The sequence below is a fragment of the Musca vetustissima genome, unplaced genomic scaffold (assembly GCF_032173495.1).
Source record: "Musca vetustissima isolate MV318-11 ecotype Yass unplaced genomic scaffold, APGP_CSIRO_Mvet_v1 utg79270, whole genome shotgun sequence".
NCBI classification, from domain to species: domain Eukaryota; kingdom Metazoa; phylum Arthropoda; class Insecta; order Diptera; family Muscidae; genus Musca; species Musca vetustissima.
Genome location: NW_026888161.1, coordinates 36,878 through 51,557, shown reverse-complemented (window position 1 = coordinate 51,557; position 14,680 = coordinate 36,878).

The window sequence follows — 14,680 nt, the reverse complement described above, 5'->3', positions numbered from 1 at the left end:
TTATTGCATATCGACCTAGCATATTTTTTGTATATTTTGCATATTTTTTGCATATTTTGCATATTTTTTGCATATCTCGTGCATATGCAAATATGCAAAAAATTAAAAAATATGAACCCTTCTAATAATCCTTTGAAACGAATTTGTGTCCAATCAGAATTTCGATATCTTCATTATTAAAAAATATGCAAATATGCAAAATCCGAGGTCTAATTATGACCCAGCTTTTTAAAATTTGGTGACTTTTTGTACCACATAGAACTACGTTTATTAATCATAGTACCTGCTTCCTCCCCTCTCTCATTCCCCGTATTCACATGTGCTATACCTATATTGCCTAAAAGCGGCCATTTTGACCTTTTTGAAATATTAAATAATCAAACTGCTTTTATTATTGTATAAAGTAAATTTCTTATATGACCAGATCGGTACAACAACATCGAAACCCATTTGCTACTCTAGAAATACAAACGAACACACAAATCGGGAAAAATAAATTTTATATTTCCAGACGATTTCACTCTTAGAGTAAAGACTTCCTCTTTTTCGAACATTTTGTCCGGACTCTTATTTTTCGAAAAGGGAAACTCGAGAGCCCTCCCACCGAAAACAAATTATAACAACGTTTTGTATGATTATAAATAATGTAAAAAAATTTCTTTACACAATAAAAATTCTTTCAGAATGAGGTCATTTTGGCCGATTTTAGGCAATATAGGTATATACAAAATTCCCGTCTTTCTAGTTTTAATGTGGAAAAAATATTATTTCGCAGGCCGAGTACCCCGAGCCCCCTCTGACTACGTCGTTGCTTATGTGTATATTACAGGAAGTCATAATCTATACTTTGTAGCCTCACAAAGAATTAATTGAAGTGTGTATATCTCTTCAGAATCTGAGTATGCATATTACAAGCTGAAAGCAAATCTGAATGTTATCTATATCTATATAATAATATTATCAACAAAAATATATAATTTTAATTGAAATAATTAAAAAGAATTTAAAATTTTTATTATTACTTTTTATGTATTTATGTTATGTTATTTATATATATATATTATTTTTATTGTGTAAAAAGTATAAAAGTGACTAAATGTTGTTGTTATTTATTATTATTGTTGTTGATTTGCACATTAAAATGTGTTTTTGAGTGGTGTGGTGTTGAGTTTTCTTTTTTGTTTGCTCATCAATTGATTTGTTTTGAATAAAATTGTCAATATTATTTTTTTTTTTTTTATTGTAATTTTTAGTTTTCTTATCAAAGATATGCGAATTTTGCTATGTTAACGTTTCTTCCTCTTGTCTTTATATATATATATATATATATATATATATATATAATATTTTTTGTTTTGGGTTTGTGTTTTATTTTTTTCTTTATTATTATTATTGTTGTTGGTGTATAACATTCATTAATTTTTTATAATTATTTTTTATATGTTAGCCTGTAATTAGTTTAAAAAACGATGTACGTATTTTTTATTCATTATTCACGTTTGTATATTATTGTGCGGTGTTTGTTCTGAATTTCGTTTAAATACGGTTGTCGGTTCAATACTTTGTTTTTGTTCATTTTGTTGTTCTTCTTAGTTATTTTTTATTTTTACAAATATAAATATTTTTTATCAAAATTGTATGTTTGCTTTTTTCATTTTTATAAAAACGATTGCTTTCGTCTTCTTTTTGGGGAAATTTTTGAATCCGGAAAAGTGTAGATATTCTGTGTATAATCTATTATTGATTTTGAAAATGTGTTTTTTTTTTGTAAAGTTTTAGAGGATAGATAATATGGTTTATTTCGTTTTAGCAAAAAAAAAATCTGTTTTAAATTGGTGTTATATACCACTTTTCTTAAATCAGTCAAGCATTTATTTAGTATTGCTTATTTCATCTAAAATTGTAGTTGCCATAAAATTTAATACATCCATTAGTGATAATTGTCTGGTATTTAAGAGAATGTCCGAATGTCAGTTACTGAACTCAAAAACTGGTTCTCAGTAATACTGGTGTTTCAATCTTCTTAAAGACCTTAAATGTGGGACCATCTTCTTTTGTGTTTATATATTCGATACGCAATTTCTTAACATCAACCAATTCCCTAATGAAATTGTGTCTGATATAAATATGTTTTTATCATGCATGGTATGTGATGTTATGGCTCAAACTTATTGCACTTTGATTGTAGCAATTTATACTGATGCAAGATGAATTTCCAAGCAGAAAATGGCCTCGGAAGTAGACAATGACTTCTTTAAAAATATATCCAGAATTAGATTTTCTATCTTCAAGATAACTTGCTCAGTCTGCATCAAAAAATTATTCTATAAATTTAATGTAACCTTTCGGAATTGATATTTATAATCCACTTTGCCTAATTTTAATTTCCCACTTGACAGCTTCCCAATGTGATTTTCCATGATCGTGGTTGTATTTTAATATTACTGCATATATCGGGGTGACTGATCTGAGCTGCATACGACAAACTTCCAAAAGATTCTTCATAATTTCGAAGATTTCATATAATTCGTTAATTTTTGATTTACATCTATTTGTGTAGAAACAGAGTCAAAATTCTCAAATTTAAATATTTTCAGTACACCTTTGATGTACAATTCCTGGTCTATTTTCACGATCTCCTGTGCCTCACCAATATCATTCATTTTGAAATTCCCTGACAAAAAAAATTCTTAATACATAATATTTTGTGAGGATTTTCATCGTCAGTATTACGTATATTTGTAGCAAGTTCGTTATAACCAAATTAAAATGTATGAAAACTGAATGCTGAGGCCGAATAAATAGTTCGTTATAAAAAAAGTTTGCTATATCCGTACCTCGGATATAAGAGTAAAGATTTGTATAAAAAATATGTCTCAAAACTTTTGGACCAGCTTAAGTTTTCCCTGTAAATGAAATTCGTTATAACCGGCGTACTCGACTGTATTTTTTAATTTTTGATTTACATCTATTGGTGTAGAAACAGAGTCACAATTCTCAAAATTAAATATATGCAGTATTCCAGTATACAATTCCTGATCCATTTTTCTCATTTTACGATCTCTTATGCCATATCAATATCTTTCATTTCGAAATTTCTTGAATTCTTAAGATATTCGTACAATCAAAATCTCTTTTACATATATTGCGACATTAATCATTTCTGACTCCTAACGGTTTCGGAGTCAGAACATTTTTCTCTATATAACTCCGTTCGGAGTCAGAAATGTTTCGTGATCAAATTTTTGGTTGGTGGGCGCAAAAGTTATCGAAGTTTTAAGAAAGAAAAAAATCTTAAAGTTACGCGGTTTATTATATTGACCAACAACGTTGATATCTATCTTCCTTCTTAAAATAAAAATACGATAATATAATAATCGCAAAAAAGTTGCAAAAAGTTGCAAATATGAGAAAAATAATAAAAATATAGGAGACTACGTCAATATTTTCATTATATTAATGACATGTATCAAGCTAAAAATTAATTTAAAAATATCTACATAATCCAAACACCATGATGAATCAAATGCTGTCAAAATCACACAAGTCTGTAAAGCGGTTTGTTAATTACAGCGACAACAAAACAAGATATTGAGCAAAAATATTTGTTTTTGGTTCGAAGAATTAATGTCATCATATTTTTTTTCTAATTTTATACAAGAAATTTCAGAAAAAATATTTTACCCGGATTTCGGCGGAAAATTGACATATATAAAAATAATCACTTCCTGTGTATAAGTATACACATTCCGATAAACCTTGGGGTATCAAGAATCTTCCGATAAATCTTGGGGTTCTAAAAGTAGGAATAAATCTTAATATATATATATATATAGATATTCTTCCAGTTCACTCTGCAGAAAATCTGTTATAACATTCATTTGAGCTATGCCAGCTTTAAAGAGGCCACATTGAGGAATACCTCACCATCGCAGAAAAATTATCTTCGTAGTATCCCTTCAAAACAAGTCTAGCTTTGTACCTCCAATCTCCCCCTTCGAATTGCGTTTCACCATTTACTATCTATTGGTGTTTTTTCCTTTCTGTTCGTTGATCACTTTGAGTCTCTTCTAATTCATGATAATTCGTACCTGCAATGTATCATCATTAGGTACGTTGAATGAAATTTCCTCGCTGAATGCCAATGTGATTCAGAAATAATAAAGAAAATAATTTGCATCATCTGTTGGCATTTCTTCACAAAACTTCCCCGTCCAAAATGGCATCTCTACTTAATTTAACGCTGATTGAAGAAACGGTATATCTTTGGAATTGTTGTGATCAAAAAAAAAACTTATTTTTTTATTTTTCGTTTTTGAACAGTTTATTTTCGTTTTTCAACTACTGCTTTACATCCAAACACTCTGAGATACGTTAAACGGGGTATTTTATCTGACCATGCTTCTGTCAGTGAAATTTCATTGAGCATTTTCGTCGGTGTTAAATTAATTAAAAGAGTTGTAGTGCTTCACTGTTTGCATGACCAATTCGCTTAAGAGGGCTTTTATATTTAGGAAATCCACTCGATATCAAATGCCAATTCCGTTGAGTATACCTCAAATATAATCCATTTGATTTGGGAACAGGATTGACGCGACGTATACGCTATGCGATTGAAGTTAGAAATAAAGTGGATTTAGCAGTCTTAACGCCGTCTTACTTAAAAAAAAACATTGCTTTGTTACTTAAAAAAATCATCAGAAACACTCCATCAGCCAAATCTCTCGTAACAATAATATCGCCACAATTGTTCATAACTCTGCAGCTTTTTGCATCCAATACAACTTCGTATTCGTAGTAGATTATATACAAATCCGAAATTTAGAGAATTTTTATCTTCAAATCGATCACTGAAACACATGGTAGGATCAGGAGTGTTTATATGCTATTGAAGTGAAAAGCATAGCGTATAGGGCAACTCAAAAGCAAAACAGTAGCAACACACAATGCGAGAGAGAATTGTCGGGAGAAAAGGATAGAGGAGAAACGTATTTAAAAAACATGAAGTACGGAAATTTTACACAACGAGTAATACACCAAACCAAAGGCTTTGGTGCAGGCACATCCTTCTATAGAGATGAAGAAAGAAACCTGATGACATATATAGATAAGGTCTTGTGGATCTGGGAGGGAGAATTTTGCAAAGCTTCTGGTATCAAATAATAGCCAAAACCAATAAGAGATGACGGTATAGATTGTATACCACCCATGGTACAATAATACAAGGTAGGGCAGCTTGAGTTGAATAACAAAAAAACATCTATGTAGGTGGTGGCTTCTTTTGCCAAATACAAAATAAATATATACGCAACAAGTGTGTTGTGTGTTGAATTTTTTCAACACATAACTAAAAACGCGAAAAATTAATGAAAAATTATAATTTATTTCCAAATCCAGTAGGGAATACCATGAAATATTTGTTTCATCCATAACAATGTAATTACACCCAGACAAGCGCGCTAAAAACATCATTAACATTATTTCAATTAAATTTGAATATATTTTTCAATTTATTTTGAATTTATTTGACATAGTATTCAAAAATATACAAATACAAAATCAAAATATGTATTTTGATTTGATCGATCAGTTGGTTGCTATCTTGTAATAATTATACCATGATACCACCTAGCCAAGATGAGGTCAGAATGCATTATGTTAATTGAATATAATTTAGAATATTGTTTTTATAGGAAAGAGAATAAAAAAGTAAGGTAATTATAAGCTAAAAAAGTGGTAAATCTGTTTGTATATGCAGGTTGATATCTATGTGTGTTTCTTTCTATTGTACAAGGAATGTTAATAGAGTGCAGGTATACCAGCAAGGATGGAAATCCGATCGTTATGATTATGAAAATTAAAAATGGTTTTCCATATCCACAATTTATTCATAATGTTTACATTTTATTTTAAATTGACAATGCCGATGTTTGTCACATATTCATTGAAGATAATAAAAATCAACGGATAAGCGAACGCCGGTTTATCGAAAAAATCTGTTAATTGAAACTAAAAATTGTAAACTAATATTTCGGGTGAATTTTCTTTTGCTTATCCAAAGTTCTTTTAATTGAAAATCCTGCTTAAGAGAAAAAATTTTCTGAAATTACTCGTTTTCGCTTAACCGAATTCGAGGTATGAGGTATTAGTTTAGCAAACACCTACTACCGCCTGTTTTGCCACCGGCGTCAGAATGCACTTATGTTGTTGTCAATTAATAATCTAAACAGTGAGGGAAAAAGAAAATCTACAAAATATTGGGGAAGAAAAAAATGTTGATACGCGATATAATAATAATATAAATATAATTCTAGTTTAAAAAATAACAATGTGGAATGTATGAATCTTTAAAAAATTAAGAATTTGATTTCATATCATGTTACCGGCGCTGCTTATACCGACTAGTCCAACATATACCGGTGCTGCTTATCCGCTTATACCCTTTCTGGTATACATGTATTCCATTAACATTCATATACAATCAGATTTACGACTTTTTTAGCATTTTAGCCTTACTTTTTTATTCGCTTCCTTATAAACACAATATTCTAATTTTTATTTAATTAACATATTCCAATACCTCAATCTCCCACCTTTTTCTTAATTCACATTTTAATAACATGTATAACCTGCCAATTTTTATCGTTCGCCCGAGGAACCCTATAAAACAGGGACATAAAAAACTCGCAGTTTTTATTACTAACAACATATAAATATATAATATATAATTATCACTAATGGAAGATATATAATACCAAAAAAACTTGTTGACATATGAGAAAAATAAATACTAAATTACAAATATTTTTTAAAATTTATATATTAATTCTGAGAAAATAAAAAGCCTTGATTTAATCTTAATAATATTTCTTATAGATTGTTGTTGTTTTTAATAAACACACGTATACGCAATTTTAATTTATATACTTTTATATTTTTTGTTGGTTGGTTTTTTCTAATAACTTTTCTAAATAGTTTGTTTTTATTCAATATAAATTGTTAATATTATTAAACAGTTTTTTACTTATTTATAAATACACAACATCGATATAGTAAAGTTAATTATTTTTTTCCTCATTTTTTGGTGATTAGTAAAGATAGGTTTTTGTCTAATAGAAATGGAAATTGATAAGTTTTTAAGATAAATTAAAAATTACAGCTATTATGGAAGAAGAAGAAGAAAGGGAGAGTGAGAGAATGTATTTATTATTAATATATATAACTATAAATAAACGATATCACTAAAATAATAAAATTATTAAATTTTTAGATCATTTATTTCAAATTTATATTTTACGATCATATTTAATGATCTACCAAAATATCTAAGTTAAACTACAACCAACACAATTTCAAATAATTTAAAAAAATAATAATTAATATTAAATATTTTATTCATTACCATATTAAAATGTGATTTTATTCTATTTTTTTCTAAAGTGTTTTCACACTTTAAGCACCATTCTTATAAATTAGTTTCTAAATGTTTACAACACAAATTGTTTTATATATATTTTTCTTTTTCAAATTTAGTTTATAATTTTTTCGATACTCCATATATATAACTTAGTAGCATATTAGCAATATAATATTTATAATTTACTATTGTGGTTTTTTTCTTGTTGTCAATAATTGATTTGAAATTTCATGTCAGGGGACTGGAGTTTTTTTATTTTCTTTTTCACTAAATTTGTATTTTTTTTATTTTCACATTAATTTACTTGTTATTTCCATTCTTATTGATTCCATTAATTTTCCTTTGTTTTGGCAGATGTGTTGTAGGATTTTTTTTAAAAAATGTTATGGTGAATTAGATATTTTGTTTTGTATTTCTTTTTGTTTAAAAAAATCGTTTTGCTTTCGTATGAAACGCATGTGTTTTCTGTTTCGTTTAGTTGCTGTTCACGGTATTGTGTATGAAATGGATAATCTAAAATTTATTTTTTTTTTTCATTCAATACTTTCAAGTTTCTAAGATTTTTTATTTCCTAGATATATAGTAAGAATTATTTTAAATAATTTATATTTAAAAATAAATTATACAAATTTTGTTGAAAAAAGGAATGTATGTTCTTATAAAAAACTATTCGTTGTATTCGAAAAATTCTTTCATTTTTCTCATTGCCATTACTATTTTAATGCTTGTGGCTATGCTGTTGCATATTTTTTTATCAAATTATTTTTTATTGTATATGAAAATTATTTAAAAAAATATGTTTAAAAACGTAAACAAGTTAAATATAAAAATAATAATTATTTAAATTATATAAATTATTTACCATAGTATGAGGTATGTTCGATTTCGAGTCAGCACTCAAAAACCTTCTGTGGAGTCCTTACAAAACCACTCACTCTTCTAAGCTCAAAAATTCCACTCATGTTGATCTGGCAACCTCATTCCCGACGTCCACAAAAGCAGCTCCAAAAACAATGCAAATATATAAACGAACTTAACCCAAACCCATTACCCTCGATGACTTAGAATTGAGAAAAAAAAAACAGCTGACTTTCGCTAGCTGGGTGACCATATTAATAGATCTTGCCTCAGAACATTGTGCAGAAGAAATATGACTGCCACAACAACAATCAAATTTGTTATTGCTAAAAAAGTCAACGACAAAAAGATCTGGCGGAGAGCAATTAATTTCATGAAACAGGATAGGGATTCAATTACCGATAAGGAATCTCCTGATAGCAAAGGAAAAGGCGAAAGCCAAACGTACCGTTTCGAAGCAACGGTCCCAGAAAATGTTAAAGCATAGCAATACTTCTACTCAACCATCCCTGATCCCGATCATTGGTTGTCAGTCAATAGGTATATGAAGGGCCTCTCCATTAACAACGAAACTGCGGTTTGTGCAGTTAACTTTATACCGTAGATTAAGGATTCTTCGGAATTCTTTAAGAAGACAATTAATGACATTGATCCCATTTGGAAGGTGTTATGTATTGATCTAGCAGCATCGCTCTGTACTGTTGATATTTCTTTTTAGGATTCGAGAAACTCCTTTCTATAGAGAGAACTTCGATTAAGAGCTCAAATTTCTTACACCTTCAGAAGATCTAAAAGATCTTCTCTCTTTAGAAGAGCTGGAAAGTCTTTTATCGATAGATGAACTCAAAGGCTTCTTTCGATAGATGGCCTCAAAGGTCTTCTATCGATAGCCCAAAGTTGCTCTATCCATAGCAGATCTTAAAAGAGTAGATCAGAGCTCAAAATACTTCTTTCTATAGCCGAGCTCACATGATCAATAAAACAGTTCAAAGGTCTTCTATCAATAGAATAGCTCAAAGGTATTCCATTTACAGAAGAGCTCAAGGGAACTTATTTTAAAGAACTTCTTTCTATAGAAGTGCCCAAGGTTTTCTATTTATGACTCAACGGTATTCTGTCTACAAACTTTTCATCGACTACATCGACGAATTTTCATCGACTACATCACCGGTTATATTAATAATCAGTGGTAATTTGTAAAGTAGTGTCTGAACCTTAAAAAATTATTAGTTTAGTTTTCAATTTTGTACTTTTTATGTTTTGTGCCTTTGTTTAGAAATAAGACCACTTTTTATATAAAAGTGATTAAAAATTTGAATTTAAAAAATGAAATATATATATTTAATTAGATTAGTCAAAGACGAAGTCTTACTCGGAATGTTACCGATGAATTTGTCGGCAACATAATATAAAATTCGCCGATCAAAAGCATTGTCGGCAGTTTGACCGGTAGTCGATATATTTTTGTGGTAGTCGTTAAATTCATCGACGTAGAGTCGACTACCTTTATTACAGGGTAGATACAGAGGACTTGAAGACCATCGTGCAAATATTGCTCACCCGAATGCAACGGTGGCGTTAGTTGAAGATTATTTTACTCCTTTCGAGTGAGCCTTCAAGCTGAGTCGTATTCCAGAGGCTGAATACAAAAATGATATTCTTGTGTACATGGGGTCGGGGCAGTTAAAACCTTAATAAGCCCGAGGGTGCCGCAAGACTTCACATTCGAAGAAATCAAGTCTACATTGATGAATCATTTTGACAAAAAGAAAAATAAAGTTTCGTCAAATCATTCAAGGAAAAGAGGGATCGTTAGCAGAATATATCCTACGTCTTAGAAAAGCAGCAACTCATTGCGGGTGTGGAGAGTTTTTGGATAGAATAGAATTTTTACAACACAGTTACTATTGACAGCACTGGAAATGAAAAGCGTAGCAACTGGTGCAGTGGATCCTCCTGTATTGAAGGTACACATCGAAGACAAATAATGCATGACGGACCAAGTGTTACGGATGCGGTGGACAGCATACCAGGGACCAGTGCAAGTTTGGTAATTTCAAGTGATACAGTAGGGTAGTCTACATGCGTCTAACGCTGGCCATAAGATACCATGCCAGGTGGTCACCTCGATATTGTTTCCATCACCTCTTATGTAACTGGGAAAAACTCTGAGTTTGGTTGAAAAACAGAACGACGGCCTTCAAATGAATTGAAAGTAAATCCTAGGGGCAAATTCCAACGAGTTTGTTTTTGTTCGAGAATAAATGGCGCTACGGTCATATATAATGACTTGACAACACACGATCGGAATTGTTCACGTTGTCGGTTTATCTAGTTCCTTTAAAATGTATGTTTAAGAAATGCACGCCTATGTCAGGCCTTTAAACAATATTTTTAAATATATTTATTATATTTAAAAAATGCATGTCATTTGCTATTCATCGAGGCCTTAAAAACACCACGCTTGTTTGAGTCCTTGAAAAAAATTTAAAAAAATACATGCTTGTTGGTATTCTTTCAAAAATATTTAAAAAACACGGCTATTTAAAAAACCATTTCTGTTGGTGGTCCTTAAATAAATATTTAAAAAAATCTCTGTTATAAGGTAGACGCAAATGCACAGGCCTGTTCGGATCTTAATGTGTGTAACCATAGCATTTATTATGGGATATAAACAATTTTAATATATCCTAGGATGGCGTTAGTGGCATAGGCTGTGATGCCAATTCCACTGTGAATACGCATAAACACGACCAGGGTTAATATGCTTCTTTCTCTTCTCTTATTATAAGGCCAGGCTTAGGAACCCTCGGAAGACGAACTGGGATAAGATCAACATGACCTCAAAAAGGCCGAGGATGTTGAGAAAACAATTCGCGAGGTATCGGGAACTTTTCTAAGAGATATATTGAAGTTTGAAGGTCAATGTTTGCGGCACAATAGCAAATAAATAAAACCAGCGGTACAGATTCCCACAAGAACGTAGGATCTGTTGTGAAATCTAAAAGTAAACAATAAATAAATAAAAATATCCAAATGTTGTTTTCATAACATTTTGTTCCTTTTATTTTGATTCCAAAAAGAAAGTTGTGGAGAAAAATAGAAATTGAACATAACCTTATTAAATAAAATACAATTGAACAGTAAAAGTAAGTAAAACAAACAGAACGAAATTAACAAGTTTAAGAAACAATTACCAAAAATGGTTTTAAAAAACACAAACAATGAAACTTCTTTTCTTAAATTAAAAATGAATAGGTTGAAAGCAAACATAAATAGAAAAAATATATATAAAACTTAACTTGAAGACTAGAAAAAAATCATATAGTGGTTTGGTTTAAATATTTCACAAAAAGATAGAAAGAAAAAACAAACACATTAAAATAAAGTAAATTCTTGTGTTTAAAAATGTAATTTCTGAAAAAATATGTAAATAGAGAGAGGAAATATATAGACTTTGGTTAGGTTAACCTCCTAACCCAACACATAAATGAATTTAAATAAAAGAACAACAATTCAACAAAAATAGATAATGCAGGCTTATAAACTATTTTTACGGGTTTGGATTTTTCTGGTTTTTTATATATAATTCTAATGTGTTTAGTTTTTGTTTCATTTTTTGAGATTTTTATATTAAATATATGTTATATATAAGAATGACAATAATATTTTTGCTTTGTTTTGTTTTACTTTTTTCGATAGTTATATATAAAATGTAATAATTTATTTTTACATTAAACACAATGAGTTTTTTGTTTGGTTTGTTTTGTAGAGGAATTTTCCATTTTTGTTTTCTTTGACAACAATTAGAGTTTGATTTTACAAAAAATATATGGTGATTATAAGACATAATTTGGTGAATATACCATATAAAGCAAAAAAAAAATATTTTTAATTTTCAACACAATTGTTTTTGTTTGTTATACAAATGTATATGGAAATTATTATTATTGTAATATATGTTTTAACAAAATTCAAATTAAATTCAATTTATATTTGCTTACCAAAATGTGTATAAAGAATTTAAGATAAATTTAAATTATATTTTTTATATGGGATATTTTAAAATGATTTGTAAAGGTAATATAGGTTAGAGATAAGATGGAAAAGGATAATTGTTATTTATTATATTATTATGCTTTTTCTCGTTATTGTTTTCTATGCCATTTCCAGCCTTATCCTTTAAAGAAAAAATTACTCAATATGAAACATAAATATTTGAATACATTTAGAAAATACATAATATTGTTTATAAGGATTCGTTTTTGTTATGATAACACGAGGTTTGTTTTTTTTTTTAAGTTTGTATTTATGTATATTGTTTGTGTTTTTATTTTAATAATTTGATAAATATATATGTATGTTTGTTGTTTGTATATAGATGTCACACAATATTTGTATTTTATTTTTACTACATTTTTTTTGTTTTAGCAATTATTCTATAAAATATTTATTTATATATCATTTGTTTTTTTCTTTTTCTATGTAATTGCATTCATTATTATTTGGAGGGGATGGTGTGTTGAAAAAATATTCAATTAATTGTAAATAAAATATTATAAATGAAATTCATATATTATATAAAATATATATTTGTTGTGTTTTCAATAACAATGTATTGATTATTGAATTGATGGATGAAATTGATGACTAAAATCTATCTATGAGAAATGTGTGGTGTATATGAAAATGTAGCAGAAATATTTGAAATGAGTTGTGAATGATTTTTTAGGTTAGATTTTAATAGATGAAAATTCCATGTCCAAGCATTAATTGCTTTTAGTCATGGTTTGTTTATTTTAAAATTTCATTAAAAATTTAAATGTTCGGTATACCAACCTCCAATAGAAATAATAAAATTTTACATTTTTAGGTTATTTTTTCCTTTGAGAAAAATGAATATTTAAAATAAGTTGTGAATGGTTTTTTAGGGTTTAATAGACGGAAATTGCATGTCCAACCATTAATTGATTTTTAGCTATGGTTTGATTATTTTAAAATTGCATTAAAATATAGATTTTCGGCATATTAACCTCCAATAAAAATAATAAAATTTAAAATTTGTTAAGTTATGTTTCCCTTTGAGAAAAGAGTAAAATTTAAAGTTTACAAATGGCTCCACAAATTACCCGATTTTACATTAAGTTAACAAATGACCAGAACAAGGACTCAGAGCGAAGTAGTAGAATTAAAATCCTTAAAAAATATTTTGTCCCCTTTTAAATCCGTATAATAAAATATTTCTATAGAAGGCCCCATAGGTTTCAAGGCCTTTCAACAATCGGGGGAGAAGGAGGACTTATATTTTTAGGATTCTAAAAACTACTACCCATAAAGAGCACTTCTATTAAGAGTTTATGCCTACAGAAGGTCTTTTATCTCTGGAAAAAGCCTCAGAAATCCTATATCTATAGAAAAACTTAAAGGCTTTCTACCGATAAATGATCTTGAAAGGTCTTCTTTCGAAAAATGGCCTCAAATAGCTCAAAACTTCTATCATAAGCAGAGCTCAAAATATTTCTGTCGATAGCAGAACCCTCAGGACTTGTATTGATAAAAGGTTCTACAAAAAAGGTCAAATGTATTCTATGAAAAGAATAGCTCAAAGATCTTATATATATATATATATATAGAAGAGCTCAAACGTCTTCTATCAATAGCAGAGATCAAAGATCTTCTATCAATAGAAGAGCTCAAGGGTATTCTATCAATAGAAGAGCTCAACGGTCTTCTATCAATAGAAGAGCTCCAATATCTTCTATAAATAGAAGATCTTAAAGGACTTCTGTCAATAGAATAACTCAAGATCTTATATAAGATCTAAGATATAAGAGCACAAAAGCCTTAAATCGCTCAAAGGTCTTCTATCTATAGAAGAGCCCTCAAGATCTCAAATGTATTCAATGCTTAAAGGTCTTCTATCAATAGAAGAGCTTAAAGGTCTTCTATCAATAGAAGAGCTTCTTCTATCAAAAGAAGGGCTTAAAGGTCTTCTATCAATAGAAGAGCTTAAAGGTCTTCTATCAAAAGAAGAGCTTAAAGGTCTTCTATCAATAGAAGAGCTTAAAGGTCTATAGAAGAGTCCAAAAAACTTCTTTCAATAGAAGGGCTCAAAGGTCTATAGATGAACGCAAAGGTATTCTATCTACAGAATAGCTCAACGGTATTCTATCTATAGAAATTTTCAGATCTTCGGTATATAGAAAAGAAAGAACGACCTTCTATCCATAGAAGACCTCAACGGCCTTCTGGGCATAGAAAACATCAATGACCTTCTAATCCATAGAAACCCCCAACGGCATTCTATCCATAGAACAACTTAATGACCTTCTTCTTCTTAAAGATATTCCATGCACAACATACTTCCCTTTTTTAACTGCAAAAAAAAATTCCTCTTAATAAATT